The sequence below is a fragment of the Orbicella franksi genome, chromosome 10, assembly GCF_964199315.1.
Source record: "Orbicella franksi chromosome 10, jaOrbFran1.1, whole genome shotgun sequence".
In the NCBI taxonomy this organism is placed as follows: Eukaryota; Metazoa; Cnidaria; class Anthozoa; order Scleractinia; family Merulinidae; genus Orbicella; species Orbicella franksi.
This window is the reverse complement of record NC_138154.1, coordinates 418401-436765: the sequence shown is the minus strand read 5'-3', so window position 1 is coordinate 436765 and position 18365 is coordinate 418401. Positions and strand designations below refer to the sequence as shown.

General features: G+C 38.8%; 2 pseudogenes across 2 annotated transcripts; one reads left to right on the top strand and one right to left on the bottom strand.

Annotated features, from left to right (window-relative positions):
- The first annotated feature begins 12380 nt into the window (after positions 1-12380).
- On the top strand, positions 12381-15359 carry LOC145500025 (uncharacterized; annotated as a pseudogene). Its single transcript, XR_014051016.1, has 3 exons — positions 12381-12818; positions 14135-14261; positions 14302-15359. The product of XR_014051016.1 is annotated as an uncharacterized LOC145500025 (transcript).
- Positions 15360-15561: 202 nt separating this feature from the next.
- On the bottom strand, positions 15562-18177 carry LOC145500436 (uncharacterized; annotated as a pseudogene). The gene is made up of 3 exons (XR_014051063.1): positions 17582-18177; positions 17303-17385; positions 15562-17087 (listed from the first exon to the last, which is right to left on the bottom strand). The product of XR_014051063.1 is annotated as an uncharacterized LOC145500436 (transcript).
- Positions 18178-18365: the final 188 nt, after the last annotated feature.

Sequence of the window (18365 nt, the reverse complement as noted above, 5' to 3'; positions counted from 1 at the left end):
TTTTTGCACGTGTCTGCCAAAAAAAGGTTAAAATATTGGAAAATGCAAGGTTAAGTCTAGAAGATTGTTATTATTTGTGGATTGATGGACTAAGCAATTTGTGAGCAACAAATGTATGTTAATGGATGGGAATTTTACTGTAAAGTGGACCGTTACTGAGAAGATCAGTTTTTTTGTTGGGGGTGAGGGGGAGAGTGTTACACTTAAATCAGAAAATGGTAAAATGAAAAATATAATTACCGGCCAATGAGATAGGGGAATTACTGTACCTGTTCATTGAGGCTTTTGTCTTGAACACTAAGCCACATCTTGCCCTACATCTGAAGTACCCTTCACTATCCTTTTCTTCATGGAGTGGTGTGTCTGGCATGCAAAGGCCTTCATGTTCATATAGTCATGACTATAAGGGAAATTTCTTAGAATTAACTTAAATGCTCAGCTCTAAATACTAAGTTATTAACATCTATTACCTTGAATTAAGCTAGAAATGCACCTTGTGCCATTAGCCACCTACCGGACTCTCCATGCATGGGACTTGTAGGTCATTTCACAACCAGGTGCTCTGCATCTGTAAGCATTACTCTCATTGCTGTGGAGACGATCAACTTCATCAGCAACTACAACAAGGTCTCTATTGACAGTTCCATCAAACACAAACTGGGTCATGTACTCATCAATGATGGCATTGAGCCACTGTCTTCTGGCAGTTGCAGTTTAGGATTCCGCTGGAAACTGATCACGGAAACTACTGGGCAATTCTGAAAATACATTTATATAAAGGCATTATGATATTGCATTTTCCACTAAAAATATCACCTGCCCTAGAGAAGCATGAATCACAGATGGTAAATACATAAGTCACTGGAGTGGTGGAAGCCCCACACTATGGTATTGCACTTCCCACTAGGAATATCAACATCAGTAGACAATCATACTACTCCATGGGCAACTCTAGGGGTACGGAAGGGTTCATGCAGCCCCTGTTTCTTGGATTTAAAATAAATTATTATCTTTCCTTGGGGAGGGGGAAAGGGTTGAGTCAGGGGACAACGATAAACTCTTGTCAATTTTTGTTTTAGTGCCTTTTCCATGAAGTATTACTTTATGGATCTGCCCCGCACTTACAGTACTTCAACCTGATCTTTTAGGCTTGTCGCACCAATATGGGTCAGGAATGATGCCAAAATGTGTGCTTCGATTTCCCTGTCATGGAAGTCACGAAGTGCATTGTACTCATCATGTGGGCCTTTCTTTGCATTTGTTTTCCCAGTACGGTTCATGGAAGCACATGTGGTTCCAATTTCTTGGGGAGAACTTGACCTGAAGAAAGTCTTGTACTCAAGTTAAAAAAGAAAACAAGTCATTCAACACAAAACAGTACTCATCAGGGAAGGATCATAGTGTGGTTCAGCTAGCACACTCAGTTTGAATCCAGTTTAATAATGCACATCAATCATTTAGCTAATATAGCTGTACAAATCTGTAAAATTACTTCATATAGTTTAACCTTGATTTGCCAATCTGTGTATACTGGATCAAGGCCTTCAAGACGGTCAATTCTGGAATCACCATCTTTAAACATCCACTGGGCATTTCTGGCACGTTCTTCTGTTAAGGCATCACCATCAAAGAATATGGGCTCCAGAATTTCAGCCTGATTTGATCCTCCATTGGTAAGTGGCACATAATGGTGCTGGTTCTTCATCATTAGCTGTGCCATTTCTCCAGCAATGTTGGGATTAAAGAACTCAAGACCAAGACAATTCTGTAAGTTTAAAGTAATTGAGTGTCAGGGCATTGTTTTTCTTGGGACAATTTTCTCTGATATGATAATTCTGAAAAAAAGCATCAAAAATATACTCATAGCAAAGGAAATACATAGGACCCTAATAATATTCTACCAGGGAATAACTAGCTTAAGTCACGAGTAGTTAGCAACATCATAAAATGACAATGTGTGGACTACTTCTGTAGTATAAGTCAATAAAAATAAGTTCACAAAAAAGAATATTGTTGTGTTTTACAAATGATGTTCTTTGTTGATTCTTTTTATATTGACATTTATTACATAATTGCTCTCTATATTCCTTTAGAGTACTTAGAAATACTCACAATGTTTGATTTCTTTGATGTGTCTTCCAAAAACGGATGTGGCAGATGGTCGATAATAACATCTCTGAAGATGCTAAATGGTGCATAGTACTTCACAAGTACACGGCCAATTAATACTGACCATTCCTGTCTGAATGATCCCTGGATGTCCTTGTTTTGCAAGAGCTGAGATAATGGCAGGTCTTTTGGGTTGCACTGTGGTTGTACTTCCCCAAGTGTATGCAGTGTTTTCACCCGGTCTTCAACAGCAAACTGATGGGTCCAGTGAATTGACTGGTTTCCATGTCCCTTTGTTTGTAAACATGCTTTGATGCTCATATCAAAGTTGTCAGCCACAATTCTTAAATTACAAAAAATTATCGAGTGTTACTTAAAAATGAGTACAACAATGTTTATATTCGTTTCATATAACTGGATTCTTTGAAGCCTACATCTTTTAATTATTGTTTGGCTGGACTGCTTTTTCATGAAAATAGTCAATTTTGTTAACTGGCATAAGTTCTTTTCCACATTAAAAAAAAGTTTTACATCATCACTGAGCTAGGTCATTTGTCTACAATGGAGCTGAGGTAAAAAAAATATATATTTGCGCCTATTTAACTTGCTGTCTTATGACTTTTACACACTACGTTTGTGGGCCCGATTTGGGTGATTTGCAGTGGTTGGCTCCATATGATAATCATTTGTTGCGTTGCTATGACTTCAGAAAGCAATTTTTTGGATAACTCACGACTTTCTACTTCCTGTTTCCAACACAAGATCTTAGCGTCGTAGGATTCTCCCATTTCCACTTGCTTTTTGATTGTTTGATCGTGTGACATGCAAATACCAAGTCAGTTCAATCTTGTGAAATCAGAACTTTTGGCACCGCTGTGAATTAAAATAGCAGAAATTCGGTGCACGACTGCAGACAGTATTATTTCTGCACCGTGCCACAATTGCAGTAGACAGAGCAATGGCGTTTGAAATTTTAACATCACAAGGTTTCAATACTTTGCCACAAGTTCCTCTTGCACACGCAAACCAAATGGGACATTGGCTCATGACTTCATTCGCTATCACGGTATTTGACAGATTTTTCAGATCCTCTGGCGAAGTTTTCTTTAACAAGTTCGGGGACTTACATTATAAGTCAAACTCACAGTTGATTGTGCTTTGAACAGCCCAAGGCAAAACGTTTTGAACTTCCTTCATTTTAAAAATGATGTTCAGTACTGCCTTCCATTCCTTGCGTGTGATGTAATTGAGTAAATTTCCAATCTCGCTGCCTTCGTATTCAGACCTGTTCATGGAATTGGCATAATTAACTTCAACAACAACTGAAGTTTCGGCGGGCTTGTTCTGTTGAGGGACATGTTTTGCTGCAGGAAGCTCTTGGAGAGAATTTTCCTTGTCTTCCGACTCTTTGTAGTCAGTTGCCAAAGATCGGCGAGCACTAGCCTCTGTTAATGGCTGTTGTTCGGGAAACAATAGCGCTTGCTGTGTTGATACAGGCCAATACTTTTTGTTCTGTGAATAATGCAGGGATTTACTCATTCACTTCAATTGCAAAACCTCCTGTTCTCCATTTGTGGTGTCGTCATCAGCAGCCATGGTTAAAGCTGGATTTAGGTTATTTAATTTCTCCTTAATTTTTGAAAGCATGGCGGTGCAATTCTTCACCTTCATGCCACACGGCAAGCAGTCTCTTGAAGAAAGTGAGTTCTTTTCCTCAAGGTGAAGGGACAGATTGGCGCGGAATACCTCAGCCAGCATTGGCAACGTCTTTCCCTTTCTCTGTGGCGCAGTAAAGATGTTTTCGGTTGTTATGCATCCAGGCTTAAAATTCCCAAACTGCATTTTAAAACAACTGCACAATTTGCAATTGTCCAACGTTGTCGCTTCTTTAGGTCTTCTTCCTCTACGCGAGGCGGGTTTTTCGGTGTTGTTTGACTCATTGAACTGATTCCTCTTTAAAAAAGACATGTCCTACATTTTGCCGAAAAGAACACACTTGCATCCTTTCCAAATCACCACTGAATGGAACGTACGAAACTTCACGCCTTCAGAGAGAGAAAACAACTGAACATGACAACACAACAAATTTTGCACAAAACTGAGACATTCAAAGTATCAAATTTAAGATGTGGGTGGAGCTGTCAAGCAATTTCTGTCACCTCTGTGATGTTACACGACCCCCTGCTTAGAACGAATTCGTTGTATGAAAAGCCGACAGTCGTTTTGTTGCCTCACACGCCTTGCGGGCATGTGAGGCTCGCGTGCTTCACACGCAAGGATCGCACTTATGGCACTTTGCGCTTTACGAAAACGTCCGAAAAACGACTGTTTTGCAGTCTAGGGGTCTCCATGTTAACTAAGAAAGAATATAATGATTAATGACAATGTCTTGTCTTTCTGAATAAGGTAGGAGAGAACAAGAAATGCAACCAAAAAGCACAGAAGACAGTTCTGTTATGTGATCAAGATTTTTGGTGGCTGTCCAGAAATCCTTGAAATCATGGCTCTATATTTCATAATCACATCATCTTACAACTTGATCTGCTGATGTAATCCTATTTGCGGCTGAAACTATTAAATTGTTCGCAATTTACCTCACATGCATGTTCAATTCTCGATGTGTAACGCGATGAGAATAACGCAATAACACGGTTCGTTTTTGGCATAAGAGAGAAGTTTATTTGAATAAAACCTACAAGTACAATATAAGTAACAAATAAACCTCTCCGACCCATGGGATGGTGGGCTGGGTAAATGAAAATTTTGGTTATACTACAGATAATGCTCTGATCCTTTAACCAGACTAACTACAATGGAACTGAAAAATCACGCAATATATAGCAAGTATGCGTGCTATTGATACTCGATACTATCAATTATCTAACAATAACATCCGCGCCCTCTCGCCGAAAAGGGAATGAACTATTTTGAGCCGGAAGTCCCAAAATGGACCGATTATTTTCATTAGTAACATCATTCCAAAAAGTAACTGAGGAGCTCTGCTTTTAGGGTTGGCTAAATCTATATATTATACTGGCTTAGGTGTTAAGGAGTCCACCAAAAGTTCTACTAACACGTGGACTAAAACTTTTTACTGAGATTATTTACATTGTATTGGAAGTTTCCCATGGATTTAAGCTCAGAATTTTTTCTGATTGAGCGTATGGACCATCATCAATGTTTTGAACCTTTGCAGTAGTTTGGGTTTTTCGTTCGTGATTTCAAAAGTGATAAAATTAATACAATCAAACTTAAACTTGGCATATTTTGCAAATGTTTCGCTTGATAATGAAGCCTTGAAATAGTGCATGTATTTATTCATACTTCCCTGCTCGATAAGCTCGCCTGTTTTATGTCTCACTTTCAATATTTACACAAACATCTTATGCCTGCCGAGTTTAAAGATTGTGTGAAATCGTGCAAAGTTTGCTTTGTTGAAAGAAATCTTTGCAGTTATTTGTTCTCGAAAATCCTCCACGTGCGAGCCAAGCACTGGGTTGCATGTCGTTGTGTTTAAAGAACTAATTAAATTACACGTACATTTTCTGGACATAGAAGAACTAATTTTAATTATATTTTTTAAAGAAAACAACATATGACCTTCATTTGTGCCATCTTTTATTTTTTCAATTTATCCCAGGTACTGAACAGCGATTGCTGGGTTTTTCGCTTCATTTTTAGAGGAAAAACTGAGCTTTAACTTAGCCCTGGCTGTCAAATATTTCAGTGCTGCTGTCACGGCTCAGTGCCCATGTCACGATTTTGGCGGCAATTCTCACAGCCTGAATGATTTCAGATCTCTTTTATCTTACAGCTATAAGAGTTGTATTTTTTAATCGCTACATATTTGTTGAGAAAATCAGATATTTTTATGCTTAATTTTATAGACAGATAAGCTCACATTGTTACAAATAAATTTTTTTCATAATTTGTTTACTATGAGTAGCTGGCACGCCAAGGACAACTGGACGGCGAATTTCGCCGGTTGCCGGAGCTTACGGAGAACTCTGTCTTGAATTTAGTACTGACGAGTCTATCCGAAGACTCATTGGGCATCTGTAAGCCACTAAGGGTGGTTTGTTCAATATGTGGGCCAGTCTTTCTTTAGATTGGAGGAAGATCCAGTTTCTTCTTGCAATCTTTGCAATAAAAGTGGTATGTGGGTTGAATGTAGTGACCAGGGGGATACGATCGGTAGATTCCCTTTTTGTGGTTTGTAGACATTCTTCTTGTGTCATTGTAAGGACTTTTTGCATTTCTCGTAAAACCTTGGTCTGTTGGTAGCCACATGCTACAAAGAAATCAGCGTATTCGGCTATCCGTTTCTTCAGTGTATCAGTGGAAGAGCATATTCTTCTCAATCTCAATGGTTGGCTGTACGGGATACTTTGTTTGAGGTGTGGTGGATGTGCGGAAGTCCAGTGTAGGTATGGATGTGTGTCATTGGGTTTCTGATAGACGTCTGTGCTGATGTTGCCTTCTCTATCCTTTAGGACTGTCATATCCAGAAAGTTAACTGACCTAGTGGATATTTCGTGTGTGAATTTGATTGACGGTGCTGCATTGTTCAGGTGGTCAATGAATTCCGTTAAGGAGTCTGCCCCCCTTTCCATATTAAGAAAATGTCATCTATGAACTGTACCCAGAATATAACGCAGTTGGACCACTCTGTTTTGTATGCAAAGTTTTCTTCAAATCTTCCCATATAGACATTTGCTGTCCCCTTGATCTGGATAAATGTTCATCATTGAAAGTGAAGTTGTTCAATCATAAAACCTTTTCAAGAAGGCATGTCAGGCGATGGCTTGACCCGGTTTGTTTTCATAAGTTCCTCCTGAACGACACTGAGTCCTTCATCAATGTCAATATTTGTATGTAAGCTTGAAACGTCTAGTGTTACTAAATGATATTCTACGGGTAGTTTTCCCAAGAGTTTTAGTTGTTGAATAAAGTCTCCTGTTGCGAATATAGGAAGGTAATCGTTCTGCTATAGGTCTTAAAAATTCAGCCACATAAGCTGATATCTTCTCCATGTGGCTGTTAAAGGAGGAGATAACTGGTCTGCCAGGGTTATTGATTTTATATATTTTAGGGGGCATGTAGAATATTGGGGTTCTAGATTGCGCAGGTTTTAAAAGTTTTGCTACGTTGTGTTGTATTTCTCTGTTCTTCACGAGATCGTCTATGCAATGGTTAACCGTTTGTTCATGTCCCGGAGTGCAATCTTCTTCTATCCTCATGTAATACATGTCATTATCTAGTTGGCGTTTTGCCTCCTGTAGGTAGTCGGCTGTGTTGAGTATAACTGTAGCTCCGCCCTTGTCTGCAGGTTCTATAATTGTCTCTATTATTACTTAGTCTATCCAAAGCTAATCGCTCACAATTACTAAGATTGTTACGTTGAAAACAACAATTATGTACTGTTCTGTCGCTGATTTCTTGTCTTAGCTTGTCAATATATGTATTCAAGTATGGTTCTCGTGGGGGTCTACTGTATGTCTTTTGCTCCCTGTGGTTCAGCTTTTCAAGTATTGTGGGTTGGTAGCTGGGATTGTCGGTTAGTTCATCTCTGTTCCTGGGGTATGGTATTCCCTGAGGTTCAGTCTGCGAGCAAAGGCATCAATATCCTTGTTAATATTCTCTGTTGTAGGAGGATGGGATGTAGGACAAACATTCAGTCCTTTCTGAAGTAGATCTGTTTCTGATTGAGTGAGTTGAATATCAGATAAGTTTACTATTCGTCTCTTCAAAATTTCTTCTGATTCATTACATTTGGTTATTTTGAAATTTCCGTTATTCATTGTCCTTTTCCATTCCAAAGTCTGGTTACTGGTAAATCTACTTCATCGAAATTTGTAGTCTAGTCTTTGTATCTGGATCTGTTGGGTGGGCGCCATTTTAAAAAACATTGTTGCTGTTCAAAATACCTTGGTTGTTGTGGATAGCGTCAGCGGCCCTGTGTGTTTTCTCATCTAGAGGGTACGTTGCCCACTCCCTTGGTCATCTCCTTTATTTGGTCTTGTGCTCTCCATTTTTTCAGAGTGACGGGATCAATCTCTCGCGGATGTGTCTCTTCATATATACAAATCTTAATCAACAGAAGCTTACTTAATTTACAGAAATCACAAAAACTCAAAAATATTAAAAATCCATTTGCTTAGATGTTATTACACAGGCTTCGTTTTTGAATTGAATTTGATCTAGTGTCCTTGAGGCCTGTGTAAGTTTTTGTTTGAAAAGCTGTTCGGAGGAAGCATCCTTGATGGCTTTAGGTAATAAATTCCAAACAATGGACCCTCTGTACCTTACACTATTTTTGCCAAGGTTACTATTACACCGTACATGCGCGAAGTCATTAATTATGAGGCCACCTTCAACAACATGCAGCTCATTGTGAACCTTTTTCAAATTTGTGCACTATAGGTCCACAGCTGTTTCTTCTTTCTCATGTCCTCATGCAAATTGTATTGACTGCCTTTCAGGGGGAAGAGGGCGATATCCCAGTAAATCTTTGAGAGTATTGTCTGGGCTGGTACTTTCCTTTAAATGACAAATCTTGTAGAAATTTGAGCCAGTAATTCTGCCACACCGTTGTTTTTTTTAAAAATCATAGTCCCCTTGCAACCTGGTCTTTTCAAATATCATATCTTCTTGATATTGATCAATTTTATTAAATGATAGAAATTCATGACATATTTCTGCAGTAACATCAAAGGTTTTGCTGCTGTCTAATCCTTTTGATAAGAGAAATGCATCTCCAAGTTCAGAAATTGTATTTACTTCAACAGCAACCTCTTCCTCTACATGATCAAGACACTTGTCATTTGAAACAATTTTTGTAACTGCTTCTTCAGTTACTTCTATTGGTACCTGTGGAAGTATTTGAAGAATGACTGCAGATGAGCATGTCAGGTGGTCGCACAGAAAGCTGGTTTTCACAGCCCTTCACCAAGGGAGTTGCTACTGGAAATCTTCTTTGCAGTGGCAGGATTCTCTACACTGGGAATCGTTTCGCTTCCACAAGTGCCTTTATGAGCAGCTGCAACATCCAATTTTTTGGGAAAGGAAATTTTAACAGCCTGCTAAGGAAATACGTCTAGCCCATCATTAATCACAGATACCTCATGCAGCAACGGGCATTACTTCAGTCACTAAGAGGAGAGCATTTGGTTCTGGCTGGAGATGGAAGGTGCGATAGCCCTGGGTACAATGCCAAGTATGGTACTTACAGTATTATGCATGTGCTGACCAAGAAGATCTTGGCTTTCTCGCTAGTACAGGTGTCTGAGTGTCGTGGGAGGTGTGGTGGCCTCATGATTAGTGCGCTCGTCTCCGGATTGAGCGGTCCGGGTTTGAGCCCTGGCCGGGGACATTGTGTTGTGTTCTTGGGCAAGACACTTTACTCGCACAGTGCCTCTCTCCACCCAGGTGTATAAATGGGTACCAGCGAACTTAATGCGGGGGGTAACCCTGCGATGGACTAGCATCCCATCCAGGGGGGAGTAGAAATACTCCTAGTTGCTTTATGCTACAGAAACCGGGATAAGCTCCGGCCTGATGGGCCGCTTGGCTCGTATGCAGACTTTACCTTACAGGTGTCCAAGGTTGCTAATTCAAACTGCATGGAGAAGGAGGGTCTGAAACGATGTCTGGAGAATTTAGAGAGGGACTGCCAGGCAAGTGATATTTTGGCAACTGACAGGTAAGGTTTGGATCAAGTAACTTAACGTGGGGGTTGAAGGGTGCCTCTTTTTCAAACACTCTAGTTTCCCATTTGACTTTAACTTTGTCGCACATTGAACTTGTGCATATTCCTTATAATCAGCGTAGTATGTAGCTCTGAGGTAAGGCGATTTTGTGTTTGTCAGGTGACCTTCGCATTCACGCTAGTCTGTTTTTTGTCCCGCTTGACTTAGTTCTACAGAAATCAAAGAAGAGGGTAGTTTATGACATTAGAAATGCCTTATTCAATTACATATGTATATAGGCACATCCAAGTTGCAGCCATGATGAGAAAAGACAAGCCCAACATAAAGCACCGGTTTGATCCTTGGCACTTAGCAAAATCAGTGAGGAAAAACCTGGTTGCTGCCTCGAAAAAGAAAGAATGGGCAGGCTTAGTTCCTTGGATTTCTTCCATCGTAAATCATCTGTGGTGGAGTGCTGCCATGGGATCAACGTCTCTGCCAAGAGAAGTGGAAATCAATTGTGTACCATGTGGCAGGCATCCACGAGTGGCCTGGCTTTGAGCTATTTTCTGAATCCGCACATGAAGCGCTGACTGAGGAGCACGGACAAACGAAAGTGCGGCTGCCGATTGGGTTCCCTGTGCACAATGCTGTAAAAGAGGTGGCCTGAAAGCCAAAGGTCTTAAAAGATGTGCTCCTCCTGGTTGATTTCATTCAAACTGGAGGGTTGGAGGTTTTTCATGGTACCATGGCAAAGAAGTACCTCCCAAAAGCCCAGCACTACTTGTACAATGGAATGAAATGTTGGACACAGTTGGCAGTGATTGACAAGACAACGCTGAAAGAGGAGTTGCCACCACAAAGTCTGGTGAAGCCCATTTTAACTGTGTATATCCCAAGCTCCAAAAAAAGTGGGTTGAAAAACCCATCTACAAAGAAAAATCCTACCAATTTGTTGAGGAGCTAATGAGGGATGCAGTTTTACTAAAGCAAGGTGAAATTAATGTTGCCCCCCTCCAAGGCCCTGTACTACCAGCAAACATTGCTCCAACTCCATGTGGGAACAAACAAGAAATTATTGACCAGTATATGTCCAGCTTTCATTAGCTATTAATTAATGAATTAATTAATTAGAGTTAATTATCTCTCAATTAACAATGCTGGTTATAGAAAATAAAATCATTTAGTGAACTTCACATTCAAGTAAGGAGTGTAGTGTACTTTTTGTGACCTTTTGGGTGATGTGAGTAACAAAGTAGGTTATTTCTGACATGTTTACCAATAGTAATCATTATCATTCAATGCATTTTTTCCTTTTGTGAGGCAACCATGAGGTCTGCTCATGCATAGCACCATGTAAATGTGTTTTGCTGCAAGTAATATTCTGCTCATGGATAATTGCACAATGTCTGGTGAAAAATTGCACGATCTCTGGTGAAAAATGGTAGATTGCTCCCCTGAGCTGTCAGAGAGTGATTAAAATAAGAAAACAAATTTGGTGATCGAATGATAAAACAATTATTGAACTTGGTTATTGCAAAGTATCATTATTTGTCAGTGTCTCACAGATCAAATAATTGATCTGCTCTCCACTGGCAAATCATGATATTTTGCTCAACCTTGTCCAATAGTTGTTAATTATATACTACAAAAAATTCCTTCTTTGTCTGCAGTGCAGTAAGATCAAGAGCAATTAGTTTGAATGTATATAATTATGTTTTAACAACTTATAATTTCATAAGACATTTTTAACATTGTGCCTTTAGCTGGTTATTTCAAGATAGTTTAAAACAATCTTCCAAGATAGTAAAGAAGAGCGCAAGTGGCTGATTACATTAAATGACCATAATTTTAAAGCGGCTCAAAAAATGCCAAGTCTAATTCAGTGATGGTGGCATCCTTAAAACCAGTATGATTTCCATCAGCCTCAGGAAACTCTTTTCTAATGGCAATGACAACACAGGCTGGGATCACCTTCCTTGTTTTCCTTCCAAGCTTTCCATGGATCCACCAAACATACTGGCGGTATGAAGCATATCGATAGTTGCTGGGTATTACAAGGGTTATAATTTGCTTTTAAAAACACTGAAAATAAATAGTAATAAATATTTAAATAATATGGAATCAAGTGTTTTAATGTAAAATTTGCTATGGGACTTACAAGTTACTTATTATTCATGAGTTAATTTTATAACTTTGAGAAAATTTTCAAAGGCACTATTTCATTTAATTTAACATCAGAAATTCGACCTGCTTGGATCTTTTGACAAAAATTTGACATTACATAAATGCAACCTACATGCTCATTGCCAATCATTTTGTATAAATTTGAGTTAAGAGCTGTGTTATCATGCATAATAACTCTTACCGGTTCTGCATTGGTGAAGGTAGAGGAGACCTGTTACAATAGTGGAAGCCCACGATTGCAGTTCGTAACACCGCCCGATTTAAACACACCATTGAAAACTCCTCAGTTCCTGTGATACAAGAACTTCCTGCATATCAAACCACTAGTAAAATAAAAATGGAGACAAATCAGATCAAAGCCACTAAACTGGGGATTTATGTAGGTTACCAGTTCAATTCTGAGAGAAATTTACAATTAAAAATAAATTTTAACTTGCAGTAAATGCATCCATTGCAATTGCCTTGTGATTGTACTGCAAAATGTACCTTCCATCTTGGTTACCGACTCCAGCTGTTCCTGACAACAAATACATTCTCTTTGTGTCAGCATATTTGAGCATCTCTCACAACTACACCACAGAGTATTTTCCAATCAGTTGTTCAATTCAACTTCACTATTATTATCCGCAGAATCAGCAGCACGTTCTGGCTCGAAATGGTAAGGTTGAAGACCCGCCATACTAAACCTCGAAAGAACAACACACTCTCGGATGGAATGATGTCACAGATATGCGGCCTGGCCTTCAAGGTTCTGTTCAAAATGGTGGCCCCCGATGTCAAACGTTTTGCTTCTTTTTCATTGGGATAGCATCCTCTTCAGAAGCTAAAACAACGGTGAGTGACTAAACTCAATGTGAACTTTTTATTGCTGATTGAAAAAAAATACATGGTTTTTGGAGTGACCTACTCCTTTAAGCTAATTTAGAGCAAAATGGATAAACAATTCACTTGGGGATCATACACTATCTATTTGCTATTTAAATGCTATGTCAGAAAGCTATTCAAATGGTATTCAAAGCATATTTTATGACTGTCAGAAATCATACAAGGCCATATATTTTAAGTGTACTTTATTGCTATAGTTTTGCTGTTTAAAATGATTCAATATCCTATTTTTTTACTATTCAAATGGAACCATTAAATAGTCTATTTAAAAGCTATTTTATTAGCATCGATAACCAAGCAGTTTTAGCAAGAAACAAAATAGGCTTCAAATAGCATTAAAATAGAGTTTAAGTAGTCATGATGTGTTTGATTCGTTGACTGAACACCTAATTGAAATAGCACTAAAATAGTAATTAAGTAGCTTTAAAATAGATGTTCATACAATACAAATAGATGTTAAAACACAGACATAAATGGAGTGTGAATAGATGTAAAATATCTTTTACATAGCATTGACATGGGAATTAGCATGGATTTTGACCACATCAATCCAGCTAAAATAGGAATTAGATAGCTTTAAACTAAATATAAAATACATTTTAAAAAGGCTTTAAACATGGACATTAGAGGGGCTCGAATAGATTTAACATATCATTCACATAGTATACTCCGATATCACGTTCCGCCATCTTGGATTGCGTGCTGTACCAAAACAAGGCTGGACGGGCATGCTTTCGTTTGAAGCGTTGCGTGACAAGGGTTTTGAGTAAGATACCATGCAAATATGGCTGACGATCATTGCTGTGTAAATTGCTGTACCAACGACAAACAAAACGAAAGTGGAAAGAATTTGTCTTTTTTCAACTTTCCGTCAAACAAGACACAGAGATCTCAGTGGATTGCCACGATAAAGTGAGATGAAGGGCCGCTTTTTAAGATGAGTGCGACGAGCCATGGCCAGCGAGTTGTCAAACGCACAAGTTCTACTTGTGGCCGATGTTAAGAGTTTCTAGATTTAAGACTTAGTTAGCCTGCTTCCTTTTCATGGAATAATTAGTCAATACATATCCAGATAAAATGCAGTCAATTATCTAACCTAGATTACTCGACTGAAGCGCTTCTGGCCAGAGCTGTCAAACGCACGTGGTTCATTGATGTGGAACCGGTTTGTTTGTTTTCATTGACTCGAAAATGGTTATCGATATTCTATGAGATTCTCTCTTGTTATCAGCATTTTAATTTGGAGTTTTAAACTTTTTTCCTAGGTCAAGAAAGGCTCTACTCTGGTGTGTTCTGCTCACTTCAAGCCAAGCGACATGTATAAAACTATAACAGGGCTTACACGTCTGAAAGCAGGAGCTGTGCCATCACAGTTTGCATGTACCAAGAGCAGTAAAGAACGCCCACAAAATAAACTACAAAATTTAAAAAGTGAACGAACAGCAAGCACAGGAGGAGCGACGACAATCTTTCATTGATTCATTGCGGCAGGATGTCGAATTAGAAGAAGTGACTGAATCAGCAGTGGTGGAAGCCAGTGCTGGTGATGAGCCAATAGAAGAAACAGCTACAGATGAACTGGAAAACAAAAACATTCAGCCCGCCGAGTGGAGTGCAGAGGAACAAATTAAAATCTTGAAAGCCAAAATCAACAATTTAGAGCAGGAGGTGGAAGATCTCAAAGAATCAAAGTTTTGCGCTGAAAATATTTCCAAGAATTCAGAATTGCTGACATTTTACACAGGCTTTGTATCGAAAGAACGATTCGATAGCTTTTATAGCTGGGTTGAACCATATGCCAAAACTATGATAAAATGGTCCCAGATTCAGCATGAATGAGGAAAAGAAAACTAGACGCGAAGGCGTAGCAGTGGTAATTTTGCATTGTCACTCTATGACCAATTGATTTTGTTTATGATAAGGCTAAGATTAGGATTGCTAGAGACAGACTTGGGAGTAAGATTCAATATTAGCACAAGTACTGTTAGCAGAGTTATTTTAACTTGGGCGAATTTCCTGTATACAATGCTTGGCCAATTGCCAATCTGGCCCACAACTGCTCAGGTAAAAAATAGTATGCCTGACTGCTTCAAAACCATTTACCCTAAAACCAGAGTCATCCTAGACTGTACTGAAATCAAGGTCCAAAGGCCTAGCTCTAAGGATCTGAACTCAGAATTTTACTCTACATACAAGTCTCATACCACCTTAAAATGCCTAGTTGGTATTGCTCCTCGTGGTTCTGTAACATTTGTAAGTTCCCTATATCAGGGAAGTATATCGGACAAAGAAATTACAAGACGCATTGGAATTCTGTCACTACTCGAAGAAGGAGATGAGGTAATGGCAGATAAGGGTTTCCTGATTCAGGATTTATTGGAACCCAAAAAGCTACTTTGACAATCCCTCCTTTCCTGTCTAGAACAAGGTCTTTGCAGTTCACCTCTAAAGGTTACAGAAACACAACAGATTGCCCGCCTTCGTATTCATGTTGAATGGGCAATTCGACGAATCAAGGAATATCAAATTTTTGACAAAGTTTTGCTACTTTAGAGGTCCACTATATTGAACCTGTAACTTGTCAGTTAGTGTTATGTAGATCTACAAAATATCCATACCTCCCTCAAAAATGAGATTTTTCTATGACCTCTTTCACCTTCCCCCTTCTGGTAACACAAACAGGGTCCTCTACTTCCCCTTCGCCTCAAGGCATTTACAATCTGTTCTATGTGGGGAGGTATGGACATTTTGAGGAACTACACATTTCTCAGCAAAGCTTGGTTCAGTAATATGAAAGTTGTTGCAGTTCACAAGGTACTTACAAACAAGTGCCAAATAAAGTGCTGAAAGTTCATTGATGAAAGTTGTTTACATTTCGTGGTTACAATTTTACACCTCTTCCTTTACAAAGATAAAAATTTGGGGTGCAGGTTCTACATATTCTTCAACAAATTATGCAGATTATGCCCCTGCTTTTTTTAACAGTTCAGGGAGGAGGTATTCAAAGTAAAACTTATCTAATTTCATCTTCATCTCTGAACAAAATTCTTCATCAATTCTCACTCTTTCTAAATGAAAGTCAGATTTACAATAGACATAAAAATCTACCCATTCACAGCCAGTCAACAACATCTGTCCCATGACCTGGTAGTAATAGCTATGTGTTTTTTTAAGTTTATAAACTCCATTTAAACATTTTAGATATGGCAACTCAGAGATTGACTCCTTAACAGGGCACTTGATTTCCAGCAGCCCCCAGGGATTGTTTTCAGAGGGATCATAGACTCTTCAATCTGGAGAGGCAGCCAAATGTGGGCAAGATGGGTTGATAACAATCCCGGCAGGGAAAACATTGCAATCTCCACTGTCAACATAAGCAGAAGCTGCCTCTTCTTCAGTATTTATGCCATGCTTCATTGCTGCAGTTTGCACGGTCTTCTTCAGTTGCCTGACTGCCAGTGATTCAAAGTCAGCCCTTTGTTTACACACATCTTTAAATTTGTTGGAAGATAATCTCTGTGCCCTTAAGTCATGCCACTTCTGTGTGTCAGACTGCTCCCTGGTCTCTTCCTTCGCTAGTGAGACACTGAGTCCTTCGATAAAGTTTTTTTCTTCCAAGGTAGGAACAAATAAATAATAGTTTCCAAGTGATGGCACATCAAAAGCTGGTGGATTTTCTGGTCCATCAATGTTCATGTGAACTTTGGGATCATTTGTTGTGTTTTGGCGCTGCTGGTATGAGATAACTGAGCCAAAAGCTACTTTTCCCAGTTCACTATCCACAAAGTCTAATCTGTTAGTTTTGGGAATAATACTATTTATTTGCATGTCTTCATATTCTTTGAATATGTCTTTCAGGGAATCAATAATTTTCGGCTCCCGAAAATGTTCTGGAATAGGGTTGTACAGAGTGGACTGTACCCCGTCTATCCTGCGTACTTTCTTTTTTGCTGAAGTATCACTGCTTGGAGGTTTTACCTGCTGCACTAGCACCTCTTGTACATTGCGGGGATTGATTCCTGCTGACGTCTGTGGAACATGCCATGTCTGTGGAAGACTTGTTTTGGACATGGCAGGAGGAACACTTTTCAAACCAAGTTTTCTGTAATGCTCAATGAGGTATACCAGCCCTATTGCATGATTGCAGAGCCCTGCTCCTGCCTCACAGCTGCATGAGGTACTGGTTATTTTAACTTCTGCAGCCTTTGATATTTCAACCTAAAGAAAAAAATTAAAATGTGTTTTTTTTTCTGATTTGCAATGCATGTGTGCTTTTTTATATTTTCACTCAATCACATTGATTGTTTTGTTTAATTACTTAGCAGTTCAATAAACGAAAGCAAATTTTAAAAAATGTACACCTAAAAGGAAACTTAACACATTTTTGTTGGATTGGTTTGAGCTCAGACGAAACAATAAGGTACTATCATTACCTGTATGCTCCATGGCTCTTCATTTTTTTGCTGGGATTTATAGCTTTTAGCTCTTAGGAGGACTCCTGCGTCTTAAGGTTTTACTGGAAGTAAAATGTGAATATGGAAGTATACAACACTATAGCTTGAATCACAGGGGATTTCGATCTTCCAATATAGGCATAAACAAATTGAAGGAAAAAAACATGCCCCAAAAAGCATAAATTGCGTGAATCGCACCACTTTTTGAGTACAATTTCTCTCCCAGAGCAAAAACAACTCGACGGGACTGAAACTTACCTTCGACATCAAAGATGTAACCTTCGCAGAAATTACTATAGCCGCGAGTGATTACTTTCTTTGGGACTTTTCCATCCTTCTCGAGCCATTTCTCAATGAAAGATGAGTCAAAAAACGGAATACCTTCAAGAGATTTCGACCACGCGGCACTAACATGCCTTTCCTCCATATTGACAAAGCAAACGTGGGGAATAACATGCTCGTCCAGCCTCGTTTTGGTGCAGCACGCAATCCAAGATGGCAGAATGTGATATTGGAGTATTAACATAGGGAGAAGTACAGAGTTCACACTACCTCCCTGTAACATAGGAATTAAATAGCTCTTAACTACCTGTAACATATATTATTAATAGGCTTTCAAACATGGCAGTAGAAGAGTTCAAACAGATTTAAAATATCATTTACATAGCATTGACAAAGGGAGAGATCAATATATCTGGAGATTCAAGCCAAAAAAGGCAATCTGAGCATTGAACCACAACAATTACAAGCATTTCTTTGGCAGTCAACAACAGAAGAGCAAGAACCAAGTGGATGAAATTCAAAATACTGTATTTAATTGAAGTCAGATCCAATAAAAACATATTACAACTCCTCTTCAGATAAAAACAATATAACAGGATGGTACAAATTAGAGCTCTTGGCTACAAAATAAATTGTGATGAAAACTTGATTTTAGAAAAGCAAAGGGATTAATTATTTCTTTCCTGCATCTTTTCTCCCTGAAGAAAAAGAATATTTGTTGTGACCCCAGTTTGTAACATGATAAAATTAAAGTTAAATT